General features: G+C 47.4%; 1 protein-coding gene across 6 annotated transcripts in view; it reads left to right on the plus strand.

Moving 5' to 3' along the window:
* BRD4 (bromodomain containing 4) overlaps nucleotides 1–27527 on the plus strand; it is an 84546-nt gene that overhangs the window by 631 nt on the left and 56388 nt on the right. For 3 of the 6 annotated variants that reach the window (XM_072848354.1, XM_072848349.1, XM_072848353.1), the window contains exon 2: nucleotides 21294–21387. The gene's annotated coding sequence lies outside the window, so the exon portion shown is untranslated. Of the gene's footprint in view, nucleotides 1–234; nucleotides 337–21293; nucleotides 21388–22927; nucleotides 23103–27527 lie in introns of those variants that run through there. The other 3 variants (XM_072848352.1, XM_072848351.1, XM_072848350.1) reach the window with 3 other exon arrangements.

The following is a 27527-nucleotide window of genomic DNA, read 5'->3' on the forward strand; positions in this document are numbered from 1 at the left end:
TCCCGCCTGCGCTCTCCGGGTTACGCCGCTTGCGTAAGGCCAGCGGGGAGCTGCGGCCTTTGCGTACGGGGGAAAGGTGGGAGCGGCGTAACCCGCGCGGCGCCGCCCCGCTGCGCCGTTAGCGTAGGTCCGGGGGTGAGTTGCGCCGTTGTCGTAGGGCCGGTGCGGGGCGGGTTACGCCGTTGGCGGGCCGGTACGCAGAGTGCGTGCGGTGGGGCGGGGCGGGGCGGGCGATGCGGGGGCACTTCCTGCCGCCGCCATTTTGTCGGCGGACGGGAGGAGGAAGCGGCGGCTCCTGCGCGGAGGCAGCGGCCAGGCCCGGCCCCGCGGCCCGCGGTGAGTGACGCCGCCTCCGCCTTCCCCCGCCTCACCCCTCACCCGGGGGACCCCCACCGGCCTGGGTAGGACCCGACCGGGCCCAGCGAGGGGGGAGGCTCCCGCCGCGCCGTTAGGCCTCAGGCCGCCCGCCCCCGCCCTGGCCCTGGCCCTGGCCCTGCAGTCAGGCCCGGCGGCCGCTCGCTTGGAGCTGAGGCGGGGGGGTCCGGGGGACGGGCAGCGAGGGCGATCGCAGCCGGGGAGCTGAGGCCAGGCTGGGCCGGGAGCGGGGTATGCGTGTGCCCGCCGGCCCGGCGCCCTTGGGGGGGGCGGCGGTGCCCTCCCGGGCAGCCCTGAGGTACCGGGCCGCTCCCCACAGCTTCCCCGCCATAACACCCGCTCCACGGTCGCCGAGCTGCTCCTTGGGCTCCTTTTAAGCTTTCAAGAGGGCGATTTGTTAACCTGGTCTTCAGTTCACGCGGCTGGTGGATTTCTTTAAATTTTCAAGTTAAATTTTCCCTTTTCTCCAGGTTGTTTCCTACTTTTGTAGAAGTTGTTTGGGAATTAGAAAGCTGGAGGGCTGAGCTGTGGGAGAGGGAGGGGAGAAACTCTTGAGCCGCCCTCCTGCGTTTTTGGGCACCGTCTTGGGTGGGAAGAGGGAAATCCTCGGTGCTGTTGGAAGCTGGAGCCGGCCGGGGAGCGACTGCTCTTTCCCCGGGGGTTTCGTGGGTGAAATGCCGGAGGAGCGAGGTCCGTTCACGCCGTTGGGATGTCAGTTCGCATGGACGCTCGGCTCCTGCGCTCGTTTGATGCAGTAATTAGCCGCTGGCGTGAAAGTGAAGACTGTTCCTGCTCGCTTCGAACGCACGTTGGCCGTGAGAGAGGCGGCTTTACGCGACTAATTAACAGCAGGGAGTAAAAGTCTGTTCGTTATAAACTCCGTCTGCTCTCACGTTTATTAACGAGCTCATCCTTATCCCTATCCTCCCCTCCAGCTTTCCTTGGCTGGTTTTTATCTTCACCGATGCTTTTTAAACTTAAAACCCTACCGATAGTTTCTACTCTGAATAACGTTAAAGTTTCCCCGTTCTCTTCGGCAGAAGTTTTCCCAAGAAAACTCTTTAAAGCCCCGTTATTCTTTGGGTGCGTACCGCGTACTCCATCAAACAGTTCACGGCGTGGTTTAAGAATAAATACAGGCAGCCCCGTTGCTCGTAGGGTTATAACGTGAAGAATTAAGCTGCTAATTAAGTCGGTAACGAATTTGTGTCGCCCGGTAGCTTTACAGGGCAGCAAAGGGTCGTTGCCACGGGGCCACTGCTTTACTGAGCTTGGATTATTGGCTTCTGGTTTTTGTATTTGCATCGTCTGTCAGAGTTTCAGGGTCATTTGAGCAACTTAAAACTCTCGGCGTCATTTTACGGAGGTTTGATTTTACCCCATTGGGGTGCGGTGACTTCAGGTTAAGCTTAAGTGCTCTATTTAAGCTCTGTTCAAGCTTCTCGTGGCAAAGTTTAGCTCCATTTAGGCCAGGAAACGAACCATACTGCTTTGGGCAAGTGAAATATTGAAGATTTCAACCTTGCAAATGCTTACAAGGCTGCGGTGACTCTACTGCATAAATAATTTATCTTTGGTGGGATTACTGCTAATATAAGTGTTTGCAGAGATTAACGTAAACTGACTTTATGTCGCTACGAGGTTCTAGCGTTCAGTTTAAGGCCGTGTGAGTTAAAGGTCGCCCTCAGCCCTTTTCTGGTGTTCGGCGAGGGACCCCTTCATGTTTGAAAACACGAGGGACAAGAAAAATATTTGAGTTCCCCACACCTGAACTCGAGGAACCACGATAGCGACTGTAAATAAATGCGCTGTACGGGGGGGGGGGAGGGAACCACCTGCGTGAGGCCGGTTGTTCCCACACGGCCTCTAATCTTTGCACCTTGGCAGAGGATGGGATTACTCATTTAAAAGTAGTAAAACACGACTTTCCTGATTATTTTATCCCCCCCCACCCCCTACTTTAATTACTTAAAGCTGAATAACTGTTGCTGCTGCGTTACCTGATGATACTGAGCGTGACTTCGGTGGAGGTGACCAGCTACTAGGTCAATTACCGCTGGCAGCGAAGCCATTGTTAGCGTAAATCCCGTTTCTGTTTGAAGAGGAAACAGGAATTGTGCTTTGGTTGGAGACTGGTGCAGGTAAGGAATCCATCTCACCCTGGCAAACGACTTGTCGGTCGCTCTGGGGCTTCTAATTACTTTTTATTAAGTTATTTTCTGTCTTCCACGCTTCGGTCGAGGGGAGCTGTAATCGAGTGTACGTAATCAAACGCTCCTCGTTACGGTTTCGTGATATTTCGGAAGAATTTCTCTAAAGTAAACTTTATAGCCTGGTAATTATCTACTGGCAAACAGTGTTTGGACCGAGTTCAGGAATGTAAACCATTTATTTGCAGGAAGATATTTTACCTTAACCCTCCGCTAAATCCTGCGAGAAGAAACCCGGGTGTAGCTCCGCCAGAGAAAATGGGGTGAAATCTGTGGGATTTGAGGTGCTGTTAATGCTTAACATCCGTGTTCCCTGGATCTGGCGGTGAAGGGGGAGGATAAAGGCGCATCCCGGCCACGTTACTCCGCCGTTTGTAGCGATGGGTGATGTTTCATGAAATAATACTTTCTCCTTGTGAAAGCAGCGGGGTTGTTGCGAGCGTGGCCTTCCTAAATATAGAAGGGGCACAAGAATAGGACGGCATCTCATTTTGGGAGATAGCAGCGGGTGGATCCACCGTAACCCGACCGCCTCTGCTGGGGAGGGTTCTACAAAGCCTAAATCCATCCCGGAAAGCGGCGGATAAGGGATGGTAACGTGCGTGGGGAGGGAAAAACAACCGCTGATGGCTGTGAGGAGGGGTCTGTGTCACCTCCTGGCTCCTCACACCCCGTCCACCTTAGATTCTAGGGTGGATCGCGTCTCGGCTTTGGGCAGAGCGGTGAGTGGGGAAGAACTCTGTCCCAGATACCACTGGAGGAAGGGTCTGAGTCCAGGTTTTAATCTGATTTTTGGGCTTTCTTGCTGTGAAAAGGAGGAAAATGAAGTCTCTGTAAGCTTACGAGGGAATTGGTAGGGTTTTTCAGGGGTGTAATTGAATAATAAGTATTTTAAAGCTCTCTAACATCTAAATCCAAAAGCTTTTGGAGAAATATTGGCAGTGTTACTGGGTTGTAGTGGGTTTTTTTTTTTCTTTTTGAGGGGGGAGGATTAGTGCGGTTCAAAGCGCGGCTCTGCAGAGCAGATGTGAAAGGGGAAGCTGCCTGGCGGAGCCAGGGAATCCCAATGCAGAGAGCTCATGGGCCGCTTCTGGATCCACCTTCCTCGCCGGGATAAGTCCCTCAGATGCTTCAAGTCTTGGTTATTTCAAAGCAGAATAGCAAAATAACTTCCCTTAGCTGGGATTAAGAAGACCCGGTTGTAGAAAAGCCATGAAGGAGTCATTGTCTTGTTCTAAAACTTCCGGAACTGAGCTACGGGTAATTCACAGTGATGGAAAAAGGACTGGGATTGTGCTGTACCGACACACAAATTAATTTCTGCCGTGTCGGATCAGCCACACGGAAGGGTGAAGGGTTCATCGCCGTTGCTTGTGCTGACAAAACTCCTGTCGAGCGAGCCGGGAAGTTTTGGGGTTGGTTCATGATAAAAACTCCTGGTTTCAGTTTCAAGCAAGCGCTCTGCAACCTCTTATTTTTATTAAAGAGCTCGGAAGACAATATTTTTATTAAAGAGCTTGATATTCATTAAATATCAGTTTGGAGAAAATACTGAAAGGTCGTTTTGGGTTGAGAGCAAAAGTTCAATTCCAGTGCGGGGGTTTTTCTGCTGTGATTTTTCCAGGAACTCTGGGAGACTTTGGGGGTATTTGGGGAAGGTGTCGAAAAACCACCGTTGCGTTTCTCTCCGCTTTGATGACTGAAAGGATTAAGAGCGGTTTTGGTGTATTACAAACTTGCGGTGTCTTAATTCACGTCTCCCGCCTTACGACGGACACCTCTGCGTGGGGAAAGCTCCGTCGGGATGAGATGTTTTCTGTACGGATCCGGATATGGCTTAGAGCATGAAGGGAAAGGTGTTGGGATGTGGGAAGGAGGCGGAATATCTCGAAGCCAGACTGAAATTCCCGGCTGGGAACTGGGGAGGAGGACCCAAGCCTGCAGAGACCCAAAACTCTTCCTTTTAGGCGCATTTCATCCCTCTTTCCTGATATTTTTGAGCTTCGCCTGCAGGAACTTTATGCCGTGCATTGCATTCATCTGGAACTAGTGGAAAACTGGGAGGTTTTATCCAAAATTGAGACCAAAGTGTTTGGGAAGTGCTGGCATGTGTTTGAGGAGCAAAACTTGCCTCCTGGGTTTTTCCGATCCCTATTTTAATGGGAGGAAGCAGCTTCGTTACCATCCCTAGTATTTGGGGGGGGGGGGGGGGGGGGTGGATTTTGTCCCTTCGTTAACCGCTCGAGTCCGTGTCGCCGCTCGTTAACTGCGAGCGGGAGGAGCGTTACTAATTATAACTTTTCCAAAAGGCTTGGGATAGTCCTGCCCTGACTCTCGCTCCGAGGCGATGGTGAAGCCCGAAGGAGGAGAGAGATGGCGCAGATCCAGAAAAACATGAAACAGCCTTAAAAAAAAAAAAAAAACAAAACCCAACCGAAAACAGGAACTGTTCGGTAGCGACGAGGACTTGGCCAAACATCCTGAAACCAGAAACGCCGTAAGCGATAGCTCAGAAATGGGAAATCACGGATCGGTCTGAAACTTGAGGGATTTAATGTTGGTTTGTTGCTTTCTGAAGAAAGATTCCTGATTTAGGAAAGGGAGGGAGCTGAGGGTGTGCGGGTTTCGTGGCTTGCGTTAGTCAGGGCTTAGCCCAAACGCTGATTTTTGTTCAATTAAGTTGTTGTTATAACGTATTTTGAGCCTAATTAGGCTTTGCGAGCTTCTAAGGCAGCTCAGGAGTGTTCCTCTAATGACAATATCAAACCTACAAGGTAAAAAAAAAAATCATGGTTTTAAGACAAAATACCGCAAAACCTGGTGTCCTCTGCAAAGCAAGCGTGGTCCACGTCGGGCAGCGATAAGAATTTCCTGGGCCAGGTCTGCGTTCCCTGATTTTTCTTTTTTTCTGTAACAATTAAACCGATGATCTGGGTGTGGCGCAAGATCCTTGCGGGTTTCCCTGTGATAAATCAGCTTAAAACCTGAGATTTCAGCAAATTGTTGAAAATTAGAATTTGAGGTGGTTTTCCTTCCCAGATCTAGAGGTGGCTGGCGTGTAGCACGTCTCGGGGCTTATAAAAATAAATATAAACCTGGCAGAATTAGTAATTAGCAGAAGGGTGATGGAAATACGTTGGATTTTATTCCGAGCGGACTGACATGAACTCGCCGTGCGACTTCCGGGGGAGTTGTCGGAGCAAAACTGCGTTCACCCGACTTAAAAATTGGTTTATTTGACTTACAAAGCGTAAAGTTGTGCTTTAGTTGCCTGGGTCCTCGTTAGCGCTGACGGATTATTAGGCTTAGTGAGCTGCGAGGGGGGTCAGGCGGGCGCAGAGCAACGCTAACGAAGCGGTTTGCGTTTTATTTGAATGGGCGCTGAATTAAATTAAAATTTGAGATTTATAGGTCAGGGTTTTGCCTTACTTATGGGATGAGCAGCGCACTTAAAAAAAAATCTGCATAATGTTAAATGAACACACGCGTAATTAAGCAATTAGATGTTTAAACAAACCTGGGTACTTCAGCAATTAAATAGTCCTTTACAGTATCGTGTCAGCTTAATTTAATTATTGTCTGCCAGCACGTTGGCTTTAATAACCGAGATACGAAAGAAAAACAAGCTTGGAAACTTAAATTATGTCATACCTGCTAATTAAAATAACGTTTAAAACTTCTTTGAGCTTTTCTGAGTTGATTTATCCTGGAGATTTGCTTGGAGCGATCAGCCAGCAGCGTTACAGATTATTTCAAGAATAATCCTTAAGTTTATAATAAGTGAATTATAGGAAATGAACGGCAATAAATGAACTATTTAACGAACTGTAATCTTGCGGACTGTCGGAAAGTTTGCCGTTCGCTATGCTGTTGGGTTTTTTCTTCCCCCATCAGCAGCAGCAGCTTCTCGAGAGCTGAATCCTTGCGGTAAAAATTAATGGTAAGGAGAGCAGAGAAGCAGGGAGGTAGGGTGCTAGGGGAAAAAAAAAATTGAGTATTTGAGGTGCTTTTGCAGTTTATTTTCTGCAACGTGAGCAAAAGGATCCACTGTTTGGCTCAGGAATGTGCGGTTTGATTTATTTTTTAATGAAAACTGTGTTTATTAGAGACGCTCAGCCCGCAGATGTTGGTGCTCAGTTATATTCCAACCCCAAGACTCGACCAGAGCCGGAGCTCCGTAGGGAAGGAGTTTGCAGGTAACCGGAGCCCCGCAACGCCGCTGCTGAGCTGTGGTCGCCTGGTGAAGTTTTGGGTTGAAAAGAAGTGGAAGTGGTGCAGAGCAAGTGTCGCTTTTTATCCTTTTCTGTTTGCTGGAGTCGTGAGCGCAACTCGGGTCATCTTCGGGTAGATCTCAACTGTAGTAACATCTGTTGAACCCTAAGAATACTTCATTTTAGTGAAATACAGGCAATCGTTCTACCGGCTCCGCAGCAAATCCACGCTATTTGTGTCAACAAACGTTATTGCTCGATAAGTCGGGACATTCCTCCCCTGGACCGAGCTGGGCTGTAGGAACTTGGCTACCGAAGGGTGTTTCCTGGTCTAAAGCGTCTCCTCTTGCTCTGGGCTTTCATGGCAATAAGGTGCTGTTTCCCCTCCTCCTCAGAAACACTTGCTCAGCCGCGTGGGGAAATGTATTTTTAATTTTTATCCTGCGCCGAGGGGTTATTTTGGGCTGGGAGAGGAGCAGGACAGCCGGGCGGCACCACAGCCTGATGAATAACTGCATATTTTTTTTCCAGACAAGTGAAGAGAACTCGTTTTCACCTCGTTTTGGGTTTGTGCAATTTGCTTTTGTGGGGGGGGGGGGGGGAAGAGCTTGGGATGCGTTTGCTGCGTAGAAGCATGAGGAATCTGACTGTGCGTGGTAGGAGTCTTGGTTTATGGTAAAGATCCTCGGTATGGGTCGGCTTTGGAATGCTTCTCCTTCCTTCTCCTCAGCTACACCCCCAAAGCTCTTTTGATATCTGGTTGTGTTCTTCCAGAGCAGCCGTGGGCTCCGTCATGCCAGAAAAATGAGTTTTAGTGACCCAAAAACTTCTCAAAATAAGCGTGTATTCATTATTTCTTCCTCTCGCCGTGATTTCTGTTGCTGTAAGGTCTTCCTCCCCATTTCTGGCCGGTACGGACGCAGCAAGGAGGTGATCCGAGGGGCACAGCTCTTCTTCCACAGTCTCCTGGAGGGACGCGAGGCTATGGTCTCACCTCCTTTGTGCTTGGCTCAAGTTGGAGGTTTTCAGAGTCAGCCTTGGCTTAACCCCACGGCCGCTCGTCCTGCGGGAAGGACTCGGCACAGAGACCTTTTCCGTGGGACTATCCTCAACGCAAAATTCCTTTTTCTCAAATATTTGTGCCGTGCCCATCCTTTCTTGAGCTGTACTTTCAATTTGCAAAACCGGAGTGAAGAATTTAGAGTTTACATTGTTTAAATTAAACACGGGGTCAAAAACTCAACCAGGCTGGGTAGGTGTGCTCAAATTTTTACTCTTCTTGGCGTTTTGGGTTGCATAGCTCCTTGTTTGTTCTTTGCATTTTTACAGAGAACACGCAGTACGGCAAGTTAAAACATTGAGCAGGACGAACAAAGCCACGTTCCTGAAACACCTTCCTTCTTGGAAGTCATGAGACAGTTCTTAATCACCCAGTCGGTCTTTTTATGCTAATTTGATGAGCTGAAGAGGAATAACCCTTAAAAAAATAATATCCTTGGGGCAGGAAGGTTTTTCTCGGGTGAGTGGCAGTGACTGAAACCCTGGGAATTGAGAGCGGCTGCGAGATGGGCCAGCTCTACTCAACTGATTTGCTCCTGAACCTTTAAGCCCAGCTTAAAGCTCTGTGGTGCAAAGTCCCTTTTACTGCACGCCTACACCCCTTACTTGCATAAGACTGGAGGGATGCGAAATCAGACCCGTGGGGTTGTCTTTAATTAATATACAAGTAGTGATCGATCAAATAGAAGATACCCAACAATCGAAATTGTGTTGGGCTGCAGGCTTGCTAAAAACCGGTTCTAAATAGCTGCTGTGAGAGTGTTTGTCCTCATAGGTCCAGCTTTTCTGAGCTCAGTGCGCCTTTTTTTTTTTCCCCTGAAGACAGTAATTCTTTATCTTTTACATATGAGCTCTTGTTTTGGAAGAGGATAATTTGAAAGGAGCATAATTTATAAGAGCTTTGGGTTTTTTTTGGCTGGCAGGTCTTGATTGTCGTTATATAAAAACGTCGTTGTATAAAAAAATATACAAAACACTAAATTACTTGTCAGGGTTCCTTTTTTGTTCTTCTGACGAGCCTAGGTGCCGAGAAGCTGCAGATGGGTCGGGAAATCTCGTGACAGCATCCCTGTTTTGGAAATCCTTTGCCAGGCTGGTTTATCCGGTTATCTGACAGCTCCAGGGAAAGGCGGTTGCGGAGGCAGGGTGAGCTTGGGTCCGGCCGAGCCGAACCTTGGAGGGTTGTGATGAAACACGCAGCGATTCCGCTTCGAAAACATCCCAGCGTTGTGGCCCTGGCTCGCCAGCGAGCTAGCTGAGACCATCAGCCTTGTGGCAAGGCTACAAATTAAATTAGTCTCCTTATAAAAGCTGTTTTGCCTCCTCTTCCTACTGACAAAAATCCTTAAAAGCATCATATTTTGTACGTAAACCCTTGATTTCTGGAAGAATGGAGATTTTTAGGTTTTCTTTTAAAGTTCCTTTTGCAGAGTTGCCGGTTAGAGTTGAAAACGGCCACGTTTCAAATCAACCGGTGAGGTCGCATCTCTCTTCCTCTCATGGAGAAGCAGCTTTGCTTCCATCCAACTCGGCAGCACCCCAGAGATAGAACGACCCGTTCCTCATAATTTGGAACCGATGCTGTAATGGGGATCTGTGACTGGTGCCCGAAGGCTCCTGTGAACCCCAACGTGCTGCTCGTGTTAAACTTAAAACGACTTTCTGCCTCGAAAGTAGGAACTTGCGCTGTTCCTGGTATCTCCTCATTAATTACGTGGGTGTATACGGACTGCAGCGTAGCAGGGATCGAGATTTGTGCTCACATTGTCTCTAAGTAGCTTTTTTTGGAAGGTGAAACTATAATAAATCCAACCCAGAGAGCCCGGCCGCAGCGTTGGAGGGAGCTCCGTGTCTCGGGCAAGGTTTTCCCTCTGCTCCTCTGGACTTGACGGGCCTGAAGGACTCTGCCTGCTGCCGAGGAGGTGCTAATTTTCCCCTTAAAGAAAGAAAATCAAAAGAAATCAATTTAAATCACTCCATCTTTAAATCACTTGACCTAATCCTTTGAGTCCTGATGCTCGGGGCTCTCCCCTCTATCTCATCCCCTCCTAAGGTGGGGGGACCTGCAGGGAGAGCTGTTGGTGATAATTTTCTTAGATTTAGCACAAGGAATATTCACTCTGCCAAAGCTGATGCTGAAGTTAAAGGTTTCGGTGCCAGAGGCGAGTTCTTTGCCAGCACAAAAAAATCACCATCGGTGGAAATTATCATCTCGGGCTGTATTATGTTTCCTTTTATAAAGTGTTTTTAATTCCTGTCCGGTAGGTATTTCCCTGTTTGGAAGATTTGGGTGATAAAACACTTGCATTTACTGGAGTAACAGCAGCAGGAACATCCTGATAGCAAGATCTCAAACCCTCTGCGCGCGGTGCCAAATATATTTTGGTTTCATGGTCCAAGCAGCAAAGCTGTGTCTTTATTACGTTGCCGAGCGTAGGCAAAGTCGGTTCTCGGAGTCCAGAGTTTAATACCGATGGAGGATGGGATTAGAGTGTAAATCGCTGGTCCAAAGGTTACCCGAGATGTCTGTGGCTGGTTTTTTTGTTTTTTTTTTTTTTTTTAATTTGTAGGTGGGTTTCTAGCACATCGGTACGCACCGACCTCGTCTGTAAAACCCAAGCGTCAAGAACCCGGGCGCGCTCGGTACTCGACGTCGTGCTCTGGTTTAGGGAACTGAGGAAGAACTCAGCGATGGGTGAAAGGGATGAAGGCTAAAAATAGGGTTTGAGCTTTGCTGCTAGCTCAAAACTAAGCATCACTCTTATTGTTGATGTATTTAAGGAGGTGATTCCCAACTTTATGCTGTTTCCAACCTGCAGCGGGATCCTTTCCTACTGAACTGGGGTGTAATTAGAGTTAATTTGGGCACGATCCGGTTCCCTCGGAGGGGGAGGAGCAAAGGGGAAAGGTGTGGTGCTGCTCTGCGGACAAAGTTTGATCTCTTCTTTGTTGGTTTTTTTAATTTTCTCCTTGTGAAGCGGTGCTTTCTGCTTTTGAACGCCTCCTCTGCCCACAGAGTCACTGGTACAGGCTGGGAAAAGGAGAATAAAGAGCGGGAAAGAGAAAAAAAAAGATTTATTATCCTGTTGCTCGCAAAACTGAACATCTGAACTGGTAAACTAAGATGTCTCTGAGCGCAGAGACAAGGGAGCAGGGTCTGTTTGTAGAATAAAGGTAGCGAAGAGCCTTTTACTGCTTCTCCTTGCCTGCATTTAGGGCTGGATGCCGTCCCGGACAGAAGAATTCCCTGTAAAAACCCTATCAGGTTATACAAAAAAGCCAAGATTGCAGCTTATTCCTGCCGTGGGGTCGGAGACGACGTATTTACAGAGGAGTCTGACCTTGTGCCTGTTGACAGATGTTTGTTTGCAGAGCTGCCGATCGCTCTTCGAGTCCGAGGGGAAAATTCCAACTGTTTGCAGAGCCCCAGGAGTAAAAAGGTGAATTTTCGCAGCACTTTGGTGTCCTCTGACGCCTCTTTTAAGGTACGGGTGACTGAGAGGGATGTATCCTTCCTAGGCAGGGTGTTTGGAGTGGTTTTTTGGGATCTCTTCTTTTTTTTAGAGCTGTGCAACCACGTGAGGGTTAGTAGAATAGGTTTTTGCTTAACAGATATTACCCTTAACGGGACCCAGAATGACTTCTAGGTCTTGGATGTGATCTAATGTCTTCCTCCGCTTTGCTTTTAACTGGTTTAACTACCCTGCTGGTTTTAATACATTTTTTTCTATGTCTCAGGACAGATTTACCCAATTAAGGGCACCGTGGTTTTCACATTTTAAAAACACTTTTGTTTTGCCTTCTCTCTTTTTTTTTTTAATCGGCTATTTTCGCTCTGACCTTGGCTTGTCCTTTCTTACCTCAGCTTCCAGTTAGGTTTCTCTGGGAAAGGCGGCTATTTGGGAGCCCCGTGTTGTTGTGGACTATTGATAGCGCCTGAAAAATGCGATGCTGAGCAGTTGTGGTCTCTCGGTATCTCCAGACGTGGGCTGAAGAGGAACGTGAATTCTGCTAGAGCTCTGGGGCAAAGCGTAGTTGTTATTGCAAGGCTGATAGCGAAAAGTTTGAAGCTCAAAATGCGCTTCTAAAAAAGCCTAGCCTAAAGGTGAGATTATTTTAGCCTCGGTATTTGAATACAGGATCGCAATCCTTATGGTCAAGCTGACTTTTTTGGAAGGAAATTCTCTTTTAGATGTTCATTTTAAGCCTGGTTATTGATAAAAATCTGCTGAGGCATCCTTCAAGAGCTTAGCTTTAACTGTTTTCTCTTAAAAGAAAGCTTAAGGAGGTTGATAACCCCTCTGCGGATTAACAATTTATTCAGAGACTCGAGGTAGGAATGCACAGTAGCTTGTAGTGGAGGAAGATCCAGCTGTTTACACCTGTGTTTTTTTCAGTGCGCTTGAAAAATAGCGTGGGAAAAGGGATGAATGATCTTGCTGGTTGCAAAACAAAAACCCCCGAAAAGAGCCGAGATGCATCGGTCACGACTTTTTAATGACAGGGAGAAGATGAACAGGCAGTGTCTTAAAGTCAGTCCCTAGTAAAGACTGGGGTCTTGAATTTTTTTTTAAGAACAAGTGTTCCCGAGTGTGTTTTGGAAGTGTGGAGGATGGATTTGCGAAGGGTTGCTCTTTCTTTTTTTACTGGAGGTGGGATAGCAGATGTTTGATGTGCTCCCATACAACCACTCCTCCTCCTCCTCTCTCCCTATCTCTTATCACCGGGATGGGGATGGCCTTTCTCACCTGCTGGGTGGGTCTTCAGAAGCCCGTTGACTTGTTCCACGCCATTAAGAAATGGCTTTATGAACCCAAAACTGCCTCAGTATTCCACCCTGGAATATTCCCGGTGTTTGTTCGGGCAGTTGGAAGATCAGGCTGCTCCGTGGAGTGGTTGCTGTGGTTGAACCAAGACTTGCAAGACCTGAGCTTGATCAGGGGAGGTTTCTGATGTTCTTCAGCACAGTTAAACTGAGCTCGGGGCTTTTGCCACGCAACATCAGAGTTGTCTGACCTCACCTACGAGCTAATTTAGGCTGAAACGAGTCATTTGCTCCGTGGTAAGGATTAGCAGGAACATCTCAGCGCCCAGTAATCTTCCTGCAACTCTGAGCATACCCAGGAGGACGTGTCCTTCCCCACCTCGCCGGAGAAAGTTTATTTTATAATCAGCGGCGGAGTGATTCACAAGGGAGTTTGGGTTGCTCGTTAGCCTGATGACTTTCTAAACATCCCCATTTAATTTGCGAGGAGCTTGGAGCTGTCTTGCGGCCCCAGCTCTCCTCGAACCGCCCTTGCGCTTGGGGCGCTCAGACCCTGAATTGGATCACCGGGTTTTCTTCTCCACCGAGTCGCTCGTTCCCTTTTTAATTTAAGTGGGAGTAGAAACGTGCTCTCCATGTTACGTCGCCCAACTTGTCCGGGAGTTAGTCACGCTATCGGCACCGCAGCCTCTTGCTGCACGAAATGTCTGCCCTCCTGGATAACTGAGGTTCGTATCGATTTGCTTTGGCTATAAACTCTTGAGTTAATTTTTACATGGTTTATAAAATGTGGTGCCTTCGTACGCTCAACTCTGAGACTTGTTGGTACCAAATTATCAATTAACAGAGTAAAAATTGCCTTTTCTGTTTGCAGCCTTGCGCTAAAGATAACTTCTGGTCATGGGTGAGCACGCCGAGGGAGGGAAGGAGGAGGAAGTCCCGCTCCTCTAACGGCTCTGTATGAGGCTTGTTCTAATAACAAAACTAGCAGCTGCCAATACTTTCTAAACTTGTGATTTTTCAGGTCTTTCAAGGCTGTCTCTGCAGTTAAGAGAAAGGAAACGGCTAATTTCTGGGATCAGTTAGACTGAGAGTCTCTTGACCAGACAGAAATTTGAATATAAAACCACCTCTCTGTTTTTTTGACACAATACTTCTGAGTATTTGCATCTGGTTTTCCTTTCACAGCTTCGTTTTAGCTTCTTAATCCTTGAAAGAAAAGAGTTGACATCGCAGTTGAGTCGTTTCGGACTCTGAGCCTCGTATCGTGAGGCCAGAACACGTTTCCGAGGTGCAGCATGACCGTACGCAGGATAAAATCCCAGTTTTGGGAAAGCACGAGGAGTCAAGTTGCTTTCAGGTGGCTTTGAAAGACCCCGTGGCCGAGCTCTGGGTTGAAGCTCATTGCCAAGGGTGGGTGCCGCTGGCGTAAGCGCCCTTAAAATACAAACACATGCGGGACTCTGGGTGCCCTGAGCTGCTCGGAGGAGTAAAGGCTCAATATTTAAGATGCGTTGGCTTTGCTTTTTAATTGCTCTGTTTGCTCGTTCATCAGAAATTTCCTGAGATCTATTTGGGACTTCCACTTTGCGGTCGAGCCTCGTGCCCTTTGAAGATCCGAGTCCGATTGCTTGAGGCCCTGAACTGATCTTAGATAAGCTTTTGCTATTTTTGGAGTTCTTCGGTAGCCGCGATACTAAAACAAATTCAATAACGAGGGTGCTCGGAGGGATTTGGTGTCTGATTTGGGTTGGGGGATGACAACTTCGGGGACACAAACCCTTTTCAGTTACAAATTGCTTAATTCTCAAGGTAAAACCCCATCGACCTGCAGCTCCTGGCCAGGAAACACCCTGCAACGTTCTTCCATCCCTGTGGCTTAATAGCGCTTTGAATCTGCAGATCTCTGTTTGTAGCGGGATACTCCGCTTCTCTGACCGCTAATTAAAGGATTTGAGGCTAAATTGGCCTTCTTGGAAAACTCTTTCCGGGCTACTGGAGTGCTAACGCGTGCTTGCAGCATGTAGCCGGCTGCTGACCTGAATTAAATCTCGGACCTAGCGCATTTAAGCAGTTTAATCTCTATTAAATCTACGTTATTAATTTTAAATTATGCTTCTGCCAGATGGGATGGGGTGAAGTTTCTTCCATTCGTCTCAAGAATGAGAAATTTAGTCTCTTCTGCAACAAATTTCAAGTATCTGTGTGTAACTCGCTGGAAAAGTGGGCAAAATCGGGTACCGGGGCTAGGCGATGTGCAGATTCAACTCGGAATTTACCTTTAGGGTATAGAGGAAATTACGGAGTACTAAAAGCAGGAGAAATTTAAGCAAAGTACTTAATGAAAATGTATTTTACATGGTGTTTCTCACTTATTTTAAACAAAACTCTTGGCTTTGTATATTGGATTTGCCTTGTATGGTGTATTGGATATCTATATTTGCCTGACGTGGACTAAAGTACCTATTATTTAATCTATAATGACCTACTACGTTGCCTATATGACCAAAACCATTGATTTTTGAGTAGGATCTGCCGGCTTTAACACCAGGTTTAACTTCACCTCTGACTCTGGTTGTGGGATATTGCTCATCCCTGTCCTCCCCTCCTTTAAATATCAGAAATCCTCCACTCCGAGAAGCAAACCAGTTTGGCGGGCAAACAACCTGGTCATGTTTGTCCTCGTTTCCTGTTGGTTTTGTTAAAACAGCTGATTTTTCTACATTTTTATTTTGCTTTAAAATCAGAGCAACTCTTGCAGCGGTATTAATATTCTCCTGCTGTAGAAAATAGTGGGTTTGACCCTAAAATAAAAAGACTGCGTGGTATTTGGGGCTGACGCTGGAGTATTGCCTTGCCTGCAACGAGGTTTTTTGGCAGCTATTGGATATTACGCAGGTCTGAGGGTTACAGGACAGAAATTATAGGCGCAATTTGGTGCACGTTTACTCCTGTTTAGGCTTCATCCAGGCACGGATTTATTTCAGGGCTTAGAAAGTGTTTAGTGCTGGTGTGTGAGAAAGCTCTGTGGAACGCGGGAGGAGTCTGAGATTAGGGTAAGGAGGAGGAAAACCTCGCCCAGTATCCAAAACACTGGTAACTCCCTATTTTATTTTATTATCTGCTGTTTTGCTAGCTTTTCCTAAGAAAAGCCTTATCCTCAGCTTCAGCCCAGGCTGCCCGCGCAGCCTTTGGTAAGCAACAGCCAACGTGCGGACTCGGACCTTGGATCATCAAAATAACGTTCCTGGGATCGCATCCAGGGTTGCGGCCGCCCTTGGCTTTGAATGCTGATGTGGAAATTCAGAGATCTGGGTGAATCAGGTACCAAAAGTGCTTGGGTTTTGTTTCTCTGACCACAAAACAGCATGAGAGCGGCTGTCCTGGACTGCGACAGCGATGTCTTTAGTTAAATCCTCCCCGTTTCCTTCTACATCGCTTCTGGGTTGGTGTTTATGGGGTTTATGAAAGCAACTGGAGAGATAAGGCTGCTTTCAGTTTGTGCAGTTGGATGGCGCACGCTTGTATCTTTATCGGTGCGGTGGCCGTTTTCAGTACGGAGCAGCCTGGTCATGGAGTAAAACAAAAAAAAAAAAAAGGAGCAAAAAGTGGTATATTGAGCAAAATTGGGTTTTATTTTCCCTGAAGCCAACTCTTCTCATTCAGTCGGTATCCAGGACCAATTCAGCAGCGACTGCAGACAAACCGCTTGTACTGAAGTATTCAAATTCAATTCGTGGATTAAATTCAATATTTTCCTCTCCTTTGTTTTGCGGTGTGGGGAAGGGCTCTTGGATCAAGGGTCGCTCAGTCGCTGCTTCTCATTCGAGTGTCAAACTTGGGGCGTTATTAAAGGAGTGCTAAAGTCGAAAGAAATGGTGCTTGGAATATAAACCACAACTATTAAGAGGGGGATAAAAAAAGGCTACATGCGAGAAGTTGGGAAGCATTCGTTAATAGAAAAAATCTGGTTTGGAAGTGTCTGAGCCTCTGGAATGAGGCTCGTTAGGTGCGTGAATTAATTCAGATCTGGAGGGTTGAGATACCCCGATGCCAGCGCCGAGTCTCGGAAGATAAAGCGTGTGACTGCAAGCCGAGAAAACGTATAGAAGAGGTACGTATGTACACATGGAACTGAAACGCGGCTTTCTGCTGTCTGGTGGCGGAGCTGCACGGGCCTGTCGCGGGTCTTAGAAAATCAGAGGGTGCTTGCCAGAAGAAATCGGTGACCACCGGGCTATGTGGCGCTTCCTGGAGCGGTTTTCTGTCCTCGCACAAATATTTGGACCTGCCACGACCTTGAAATTTGTGATGATTTTTGTAAATTGAGATGCATATTTTCTTGGATGTGTATACTGACGGTTCTTCCTTCTGGGCTTGTTTTGGGTGGGTTTTCCCCACCCAATTTGCTGGGAAACTGAGGTTTTAATGCTAATTTATATGTATTTTGAAATCCTAGCGGGGGATCTTGGTGGTAGAGCATCGCTTTTGTGTTAGTGGTGGCTTGGGGTGAGCAAAATCCAGCTGCAGCACGTGGAAAATATTGAGTCTTGTGACTGTTTTCAACTGAATTCTTTTTGTTCCGGAGCTGGATGAACCCTGCAGAGCACAGCCTTCGTTTGCCTTCATGGAGATAAGATTCCTCGGACAAAATAAGTGTTTTTGGCGAGATACCTGCTCTTGGTGTCAGTTTTTCTGGTGGGCGTGGAGTGGGGTGGCCTTGTGCATCGAGCCGGAGCTCATCTGTCCCATGGAGGTGAGATGTTGAAGCCTGGGATATCCCTTGGTGGTGACCTCCTCTTGGCTGATGATCGTTTGGTCACTTAAATGGAGAAGAGACTTAAAGTGGAGAGGTAAAGGACGGTCTCCAGGGTGGACATGATGCACTAGCTGGAAGACAACGTCTTTTTGTGGGTCTCCTGCTTCTCTTAAAGCCTTTTCGGTGACACGGTGAGAAGTTCAGGACGCTCCAGAAGTGAAGAAAGAGTGTAGAAATCTTGAAACGGGGAGTCTTCTGAGCTTGACCCAAACCTGAGAGGTACAGAGGGTCTTGGGGGGGCCGTGGAGCTTGGAGAGCTGTCCCAGAATGGACGTGGGAGGTGGAGACATCAGTGGGAGAGACCCAAGACCTTCCCTGCTCTGCAGAGGGAGCAGCAAGCCTTGGTGATTCCTAAATCTGCCTTTTTGCTACCATATTTATCACCTTGGAGTATCTGCAAAGGTTGGGGGGTTTTTTTGCTTTCCTATGAGAATTTGACGCTCTTCTCCGTGCTGGGTGAGTGCTCGCCTTCTCCCAGATGTTTTACCTCATTAGGGGAACATAGATGGGACCTCGACGGATTTATAGGAATGAAATTGCCTTGAAATAGGAGCTTCCAGGTGAGGAGAAGCACTTATATGATTTCTAGGGCCGATATTAGCAGGTTCCGTGTTAGCAAGCACGCTGCTGGAAAATTTGGGGGAGTCTTAGGAGGGGCCGAGGGGTGAATTTTAGTGGAAAATGTAAGAATGCTTAAAACATCAGTAAAATAATTTTGTTTAGTAAAGCTGTGCCCCTCTAAAGGTTAAGGTTAATCGCGTTATGCTTATGTACTCGCTTCGAGTATAAAATCTCGTGTATGTTGGTTGATCGTGGAGGTGATTAAATACAATCGGATTTTTCTGGTGTATCAGAGCGTCGGGAATGGCCGTAACTCGTTTGGCAAACGTCGTTAGTCTTCGCTCTTGCAGAAATTAGAGGTCTGCGCCGTGCGGTCGGTTTAGTTGGGAGAGAAACCGTCCCCTGAAATCCTGGGATGCTGCAGAATGGATGTTCTTCTCCTTCAGCAAACGCAAAAATGCCGAGTTTTGTGATTTGTTTTTAATAGCCAAATGCCTCTTGCTGAAGAGCAGGCGACGAGGGGTTTTGTACGATACCTTGGATTTTGCTCATTCTGTATCAAAAAGTCAGGATCTGATGGAAAAAGTGAATTTGTAGGAAAACTTTGTCATTTAAGAACAATGAAATTACAAATGCCAGTCTTTTTGAGTTAAAACCCACTTTCTTGAAGCAAAGTACCTGCTAAATCCTAATTTTGCCTCTGACTTTCCAGGTAAATCGGAGTAAACGTATTCCAGTTGTTCTCCCAGGCTTTTCAGTGAAGGGATAATTCATTATAAGGTGGTTGTTCTAGCTTTAATACAACCCTTGGCGTAACGGCACTCTATTTTCAGATACTGCGTGAGTTGTTTGCTAGTATTGCAGTGTTTTCTTGGTCTTAGCCTTGCTTTTGGGGGGAAAAAAAAAAATCCTTATTTTCCCTGTTTCTGGAGTTTTTGTGACATCCCTTCTACCCTGTACTCTTCAAGTCTTGACTTAAATGTGTGAATTTATCAGGACTGAGACTTCCCCCCCCCCCCCCCAAGTTAATGTGATTGCCAGCCTGTAAACGGTACCTGCTCATTCAGATTTATCCTGATTAGGGGCCAAAACCAGCAAAAATTGGTACCGTAAACCTTTTAAATCACCGATTTTTAGTTTGTTTTTGTAGTTGCAAACCTGACGAGGAGATCTGGCGTCTTCCTCCTGTAAGTGCGTGTTGTTCTTGGAGGTCTTAACCGAACAGAGGAAGCTGGAGAAAGAACTTCGTTAAATGAGTCTGAAAACTTAAATTACTGGTGTCCCAGCGGTTGAATCGTGTAGATTTTTGGAAGACAAAGTATCGATTTATTTATTTCAATACTTTGCTGTGGGAGCGTTTTTGTAGAAAACTGGTGAATTCTGCTGAAGGAAGAGTTGCTTGGCGGAGTTATTTCCCCCCCCCCCCAAGGAAATGTAAAAGCGTCTGAACATGCAGGCATTAATTATGTTCTTAAAAAAAAAAAGAAAAAGTTTTTTAAGCAAATGGCCTCTTCCTTCAAGCTTCTTGAGTTTGATCTTTGGGAACCAGAGAGGAAAACAAGTCCCTTCTGCATCTGTTCAAGGCTGTGGCTGTCACTAGCTGGAAAAAAAAAAAAAAACTTGCAAGAAAAAAAACAACCCGTATTTGAGATTTAATCTGTTTTATGTTATCAGGCAAGCGTGGTTAGTGATATAATTGTAACTTCTGGCATTCACGAAGCAGGTCTGTGAATGGAGATACTTGTGAAGCAGCAATGCTAACGGAATTAGTGGGTTTTTAGGTTTATAATCACTAAAAACGACCAGAAACGGCCGGAACGGACCACGAGTTGTATCAGCAAACGTAGGTAGGCAGAAAGACGCAACGCCGCCGGGTGTTTCAAGCTTTCGGTGGATTTACCTGCCTGCGGGGAGCTGCTAGGTCGTCTCTGAGAAGAAATAGTGGTGTGAGTATTTAATGAGCTCATTTAGCTTGGGTGCAGGGTTTGGTCCGTGTTTTATCCTCCGTGTTTTATCCTCCGTGTTTTATCCTCCGTGTTTTATCCTCCGTGTTTTATCCTCCGTGTTTTATCCTCCGAGCTGCTTTGGTGTCCACCTCCCTCTGGGGGTGGGTTTTGTTAGGAAGCCTAACCGGCAGCAAACTGTGAGTATGGCACTCAAAAGATCAGCTAAACCTCTGAAAAACCAGCACTAAAATGTCAATTAAAACCTGGCAGTAATTGCTGTGGTGTGACAAAGCCCTGAGCAACCTGTTTGAACTTCTGAAGTCAGTCCTGCTGTGAGCAGGAGACCTCCAGCCATCACTTTCAACCTTCTCGCCCCAGGGGCAGGTGAGTCTTGCTTTGCTTTAGCTAAATTCTCCATGCCTGCTTGCTAGGGCTAAGCCTAAAGTTAGTCGGGGCTGTTAAGCCGGTCCTTCTTTGGCCTTTTGGGTTTTGTATGCGTTACTATGTGCTGAATTCCTTTTGTTGGGGGAGGAAGTGTTGCACCTCCCCTATCCTTTCTGGCCTGTTCTGCCCCTGAAAATGAAATTAAAATACATTTTTTAAAATAGTTTGATTTATTTATTGGCTCTAATATACGGCAAGTTGGCTCTGGAGGTGTGGTGGGTATTTCAGGAGCGCAAGCGATGTTAAAAAGATGTTGGTTGGGGTTACGGTCATCTTCCTAGAGATCACCTCTGCGGTAGAAGCTTAAATCTCGTATTTGGTGCTTTTTTAGGTAATTTCTGTGGAAAGACGGAGCGTGAGCTCGTGCTGTTCTTGCGTTCGGGCTGCGGATGGGTTCGAGACCTCTTGTAACCTGTTAAGCCAGGCTTTGAGATGTCTAAAGCTGGGCGGCAGTCCCAGGCGTTGGGTTAAACCTAGGTCTTGGAACCGGCTTACAGGACTTTCCGGGCTGGAAAGACCTTTTTGAGTAATCTACAGGTTATTTTTTTTCTTGTTTGGGGAAAGCTTAACCCAGGGGAATGGACCTGTGCTTATTGGAGCTCTCAGAAAGAGAGCTCACATTAAATGGTTAGCTCAAATTAAATCATTTTTCTCGGTATATTTAAATTCCAAAGCGTGCACACTTCGGGTGATGGTCTGGACCGTTGTCTTGGATCCCTTCACCCATCCACATCTGCGTTGCGATGCTTTTCATCACTGAGGGTTCCTGGTTTTCCGACTCATACGTATTGTTACCTACAAATAAAAATAGGAATCTGGAGAACAAAAAGGCAAAGGATAAAAGTGCACGATGGTTTTTGACCGCCGTAATTCTGAACTAACATGCGTTTCTTTTCCTTACAGATCCTTCTTTCAATAGTAGCTTCGAAAATGAAGGTCAGAGGATTCAGCGGGTGAGGAAGAACCGAACACCTCGAAGGGTCAACTCTGATTTCAGGTAATTATCCTGAATTTTACTCCTGTGCCGCTAAGTGCACGATTTACAGGGTGCGGCTTATTTCCAGCATTTTGGGGCAGTAATGTCTCTTTTGGGGGCGTCACGGGAGAGAAGGTCATGTAAAGCAGGACTGCAGGAATTAATTACAGCCGGGGATGAGCGGCACTCATTGCCTTCAAGTGCTTTGGGTTGAGTAAATCTCGTACAAGCTGCAGCGAAGACGTCCCTGGATTTGCCAGATTTACCGATTTTTTGCCAGTGTGAATGAGTAGACTGGGTTGTAGGAGCCTTCATCCCGTTGTGGGGATTCGGAATGGAGCGGGAGCTTCGTTAAGGCTGAATCAAACTCGATTGTCCTGATACTTCATTAAACGCCAAATTTAAATCCACTTTATGAAGGGAGCTGACTCCAGCAGGGAAAATAAGATGCAGAAACAGCGGAGAGCTGAGGTGAGAGCACAAGGTCAGGGAGAAGCTTCACACACATGAAATAATTTGGAGTTTTCTCTATCTTGGCTTATTTCTCCGGTATTTAAGAATATCAGACCCAAGTTTTTTTGCTCCCCTTCACGTTCACGTATAGCTACGTCTCCCATACCCCCTCGGCCAATGCTTTGAGTGAGTCCCGGTGGTCTCCCCCAGCTGCCACCGGTCCAAATTTGGCCACTTTTTGCTTGGTTGGGTGTTTTTGGGAGCTTGCTTCCATCTCAGACGCTCATCAGACAGCACTGTGCAGAGCTGCCTTCGCCTGGGGGTTTGTATTCCAGCCAGCTCGGGAAAATAGGACACACAATGTGATGGTTTTTTGGTGTCTTTACCCAGAATTTGCTCTTCTAAGCGTGTTTTGTTTCTGGTAGTTTGCCCTAAAAAGTTTGATAATAAATGGGGGAATCACCCCAAATACACAACTCCTGTTTTTTCATGGCTTCAGCTTTAAAAGTACTTGGTTGGCTTTGTGACATCTGAATATTTTGGCAAGATTGGAGATTTATTCTCTCCAATAACTACTTATCTCCAATAATAATAATCTCCAAGGTGTGTATGGTTACAGACATAGCCCAGACGCAATGAGCGATCGGTGTTCTGAAGTCTCGGGTGGGAAAGGCCATATTTTAAATACCCAGCCGCTCTAGGAATGCCTTGATCTTGGAGGATTTTTTTGTTAGTGGACAGCAAGAAGCAAAATTGGGGGGAGAAAAAACCCTTCATCTTTCCGGGAAAGGAGCAGTTCTTGCAAGTATTAGGCTGGAGTAGTGAGTGGGCATTAAATCTTTATTGTTCTGAAATTGCAAGGGTGGAAATAGCCTCACGTTTGAGTCGTACCTATAGGATGCTGAAATTTGGCACTGTGGTTGAAAACCGATAGTAGAATGGGTTAAAAAAAGTCATTTCTCTGACTTAGAATAGATAAACTTCTCTTTAACAACTTGTGGGAGTTGTGTAGTCACCTCCACCCAGGTTCTGCCGTCTTCTCCATTGGTGCGCTGGGTACTCTGGGGAGCGATGGAATTGAGTTTGGGATAACGATGTCTTGAAACAGGTATTTGGGGGAAGGCTCAGACTTGCCTTAACTATGAAGATAACCGGCAGCCAACTAGTTTGGACTTTACTCACGGGGCAGCTACGGCAAGACGCGCCGATGTGCGAATCTGTATCCTTTGGCACCGTCCGTCTGCCGTAACGGGAGCCAGTGGCGGTTTGGGATGTGCCGGCAGGTGAGGACACGGTGCCAAGCTTGGACGGTGTCAGAGGGTGGTGGTGGGGGACCTTAAGTTCACACCTCTAGATCTTGGGCTGTTGGACAGAGGACCTGTCACTCGGTGGTGCTGGGGACGTCTCCGTTGATCCCACTTGGATGGGGACGCTGTAGGGTTGTGGTAGGTTGACCGTGGCTGGATGCTGGGTGCCCACCCAGCTGCTCCATCACTCCCTTCCTCAACTGGACAGGGGAGAGAAGAAAATACGACGAAAGGCTCGTGGGTCAAGCTAAGGACAGGGAGATGACTCGGCAATTACCATCACGGGCAAAACAGACACAACTTGGGGAAATTAAATTAATTTATTGCCAATCAAAGGTCAGAGAAGGCTAATGAGAAATAAAACCAAATCTTAACACCCCTTCCCCCCACCCTTCCCTTCTTCCTGGGCTCAACTTCCCTCCCGATTTCTCCAGCTCCTCCCCTCCAGGGGGACGGGGATGGGGGTTGCTGGCGGTTCATCACACGTCGTCTCTGCTGCTCCTTCCTCCTCCCGCTCTTCCCCTGCTCCAGTGTGGGGTCCCTCCCCGGGAGACAGTCCTCCACAAACTTCTCCAGCGTGGCTCCTTCCCATGGGCTGCAGCCCTTCAGGAACAGACTGCTCCAATGTGGGTCCCCTGTGGGGCCAGAAGACCTGCTCCAGCGTGGGCTCTTCTCCACAGGGTCACAGGCTCCTTCGGGCACATCCATGTGCTCTGGCGTGGGGTCCTCCACAGGCTGCACGGTGGGCATCTGCTCCACCGCGGACCTCCGTGGGCTTGCGGGGTGGACAACCTGCTCCACCGCGGACCTCCGTGGGCTTGCGGGGTGGACAACCTGCTCCACCGCGGACCTCCGTGGGCTTGCGGGGTGGACAACCTGCTCCACCGCGGACCTCCGTGGGCTTGCGGGGTGGACAACCTGCTCCACCGCGGACCTCGCAGGTGAAGACGTGCTGTCAAGCTTACAGGAGGTTGGGCAGGCCTGGACTTGGACGGCATCACAGAGTGGTGGTGGGGACCTTAAATTCACCTCTAGATCTTGGACAGAGGACCTGTCGCTCAGTGGTGCTGGGGACGTCTCTGTTGATCCCACTGGATGGGGACAGTTTAGGGTTAAAGCGGTGGCTCTCCATCAGTTAAGTCTGGCTTAACGTGTGATAGCGAGTAGTTCTGGTACAAATCACCCTTCGCAAATGTTTCCTGGGTTCTGGGTTCATTCGTTTTTCAGCAGAAACGGATCTTTCCCGGAGTTATCCTGGAAACTGCACGTGGGTGCAAACAAGATCTGTTTGAGTTGTAAACTAAAATATAAACTGTGCTCAGCCGGGGGAGAAAAACCGATAAAATATTCACCGAGAATTTTCTGTGGCTCAAAAACTGCCTGAAACCTGGGAGGCTGAACCAACTGCCAGCTACTTGAAGTTTCAACTAATTTATGTGCCGGCTTATACACCCGTCGTCCTTGAACGTCTGCGGTAAAATGACGTATAAAACCTTAACGCTGCATAAAACCACCTCTGGATGTCTCCTGCTCCTTAATATGTCCAGCCTAACTTTGTAATCAATGGTTTTGTAATAATATTGTAAGATAGTAATCAATAAAAGTTGATTACTCTCTGCTCTTTGAAATATGGCAAAATCTTTACGGCGTAGATGGTTTTGCGGCTTGTTAAGCAGGTGGGAGTTGTGCAAAAACGTGCGGGTCTGTGGCTATTTTGGCTCTTATCTCAGGTGTAAAACTGCTCGGATTCCACTTTAATATCTTTTTTTCCTTTGAGCCATGGAAAAACGAGCCTAGAAATAGCTGCTCCCCACAAAAAATAGGGGGGACAATGAAATAAATGTAAATGCAGATGTTTTTCTTGCTGTCCTAGCTGCGTAGACGTCCTGAAAAGCAGAGGGAACCCCGTGGTTTAGGACACAGGAATAAATAAAACTCTTCTGGCGTGGAAACCTGCTGTATTTAGGGCACAGAGCGGACCCAAGCGATCGCAGAATTCAACGTCTGACTCCGAAGCTCTCCCCGAACGCAGCCCGTGGGGCAGGAAAAGGAGCGAGGAAGCGCCGGGATAACATCCGCACGGATAGAGGTGGAGGTTGCTGCGGAGGTCAGCGTCCCCGTCGGCACGGGAGCGAGGATTAGGGATGCTGATAACGGCGCGAGGCTTGGACCAGATCCAGACAATGCCGCCTGGCCCGTGGCGTGAATGCCCGCGCTCCCCGGCTGCCAAAATCGGTCAGATGGAAAAATAAATCCCCTTTGCTCTTCCCCGCTGACATAGATTGCGTCGTTAAAACGGAGCGGTGAACACGACTTCAACCACGAGCCGAGGTGCGATCGAACCACGAAGGGTTAGAACAGATACCAAATATCCCCCCCACAAGCTGCGAAGTGAGGATTTCACGGTCCCGTTTCTGCAGGGAACGGTTAAAAAATAAAGCGGAAATCAAAATGCAAAGAGCTCGGAGGGGGGAAGCCACGCCATGGGGGTAAGGGTTGAAAATTCTCTTCCTCTAGATGTCAATAAATTCATTTACAGCAGCAGCAAAGTAATTTCTGTGCTGGAAACTGCACCAGCAGGTGCCGTAGCGATAAAGAAAGAAAATACGAAGCCGAGCAGTCGCTCGACTGGGCAGAGGGAGTTTCTGTAAGAGCTGGGTGAAAATGCGGTCACACTACGGACGAGCTCGAGCCTTTGACCTCGGATTTCATGGGGTGAAACGTCCCGTTTCTTGCAGAAATCGCTGCTAAACGGCGATAGCGTCAAGGTCTGCGGGGGCCCTGCGTCCCGTCCCACTCGTGGAAGGGTTCGTGGTAGGCGCCCGACGGCTCGACCTTTGGATCTCATGTGATACTAGAGATATTTTAGTTTTTAAAGATTCCGTATCCAAGCTTGGAATTTTTGGGCTGTTTCATTAAACAGTTTCAAGAAGAAATAACTCTGAAATTGTGAGGGGAAGGAGAGCTGGAGCCCTGTGGCCAGGAGAGCAAAGTGGAAAGAGAATAAAAAAAGAAGGCAGAGTTTAAGGGAAGAGTAAAGTTTACATATTTATTCATGAGTATTTAAACAGCAGCATCTCTTTCTATTTCTGAATATGTAAAGGGAGATACCGAGGGGGGATTTCTCTCTCTTTTTATACACCGCTGTTCGCGTCACTGGGGGCGTCTCTTTTTTTGGATGAATCACACTAAAAAAACCTCAACCCCGCTAGATGTGGATGTCAAATTTAGGGTGAAACACTTCTCCTCGGCCAAAGTCTGGTCTATGATGGAGCTAGGATGGAGACGCTGTCCTGCAGATTCGATGAATGCACTGCAGCACCCAGCACCTTTTAACGTCACCGTGGATGTTTCGGAAGTGCCTGGTCTTGCGTTGCGGGTACCGGGCAGGAGAAAAGGATCTTCTTCACCCCAGTGTCCGGGAATCTGGGGACTAGATGTCTTGGGTAAATCGGTCTTGTTTAACTCGATGGCGTGTAGGATGGCTACAGAAGAGGTCTGGCCTGCTTGAAAATCCACAGCACCGTAGAAACGTTCCTGAATGCCTCTTTTTTTTAAGAGAGACTTAGATGCTGCTGTATAATCCCAGCAGCTAAACCCTGTAATAGTCAATTAATACGGCATAAATTCCCTCCAAGAGCAGCTTTGATGCAAAAGGTGGATTTTTTTTTTTTCCTTCGCATCCCACTGCATGTTGCGTGAAAGTCCCCAGACTTTCAGAAAATGAATCCGTCTGCGCTACAACACCCCACGGCTTTATTTTCCCCAAAAAATAATCGCAGCGACGGGGGAGAGGGAGCAAATTGCCGATCAGAAGTTATCCTCGGTCTCCATCACGGTCTCCGCGTGAGCGTCGTGGAACGAGGTCAGGCTCTGCGCCTTCCTCCTTTGGTTTTTCCAATCTATTCCGAAATGTTATTAATGACGACGGGTGTTTGGTCTCTTAACTAATAAAAGATATTTTGGATGGTGTGGTTCTTGCAGGAGCCCACGTGCAGGTCATTCCTGCTGACGGCTTTGTGTGTCCTACAGCAAAACCAAGCCTGGACTTGGAAAACACCGAGATAAAAAGGGTTGAAACCTGGATTAGGGGAACAGCCGCCACCTTGGTGCTTGTTCACACCTAAAATGGCAAGAGGGGAACTCGACTATCTCTTTTCATCTTCTCTTTTAATAAAAACATAACCACCTTTTATGAAAATAATCAGAAACCGCCTTGTACCTTTTTTTTCCCTTATAGGAAGTGTGGTTGGTTGGGTTTTTTTAAATAGATCAGTGGCTTGGGAGCAAAAAAAGCTCATTTTATATTTTCCTCCTTGAGAAAATTTTGTGGATCTTGTCTTATTCTGCAGAGCCCTCATTTCTTTTCTTACCTCGCTTTCCCGCCTCCATCCGCAAGGC

Source organism: Ciconia boyciana, chromosome 31 (assembly GCF_034638445.1).
Source record: "Ciconia boyciana chromosome 31, ASM3463844v1, whole genome shotgun sequence".
Taxonomy (NCBI): Eukaryota; Metazoa; Chordata; class Aves; order Ciconiiformes; family Ciconiidae; genus Ciconia; species Ciconia boyciana.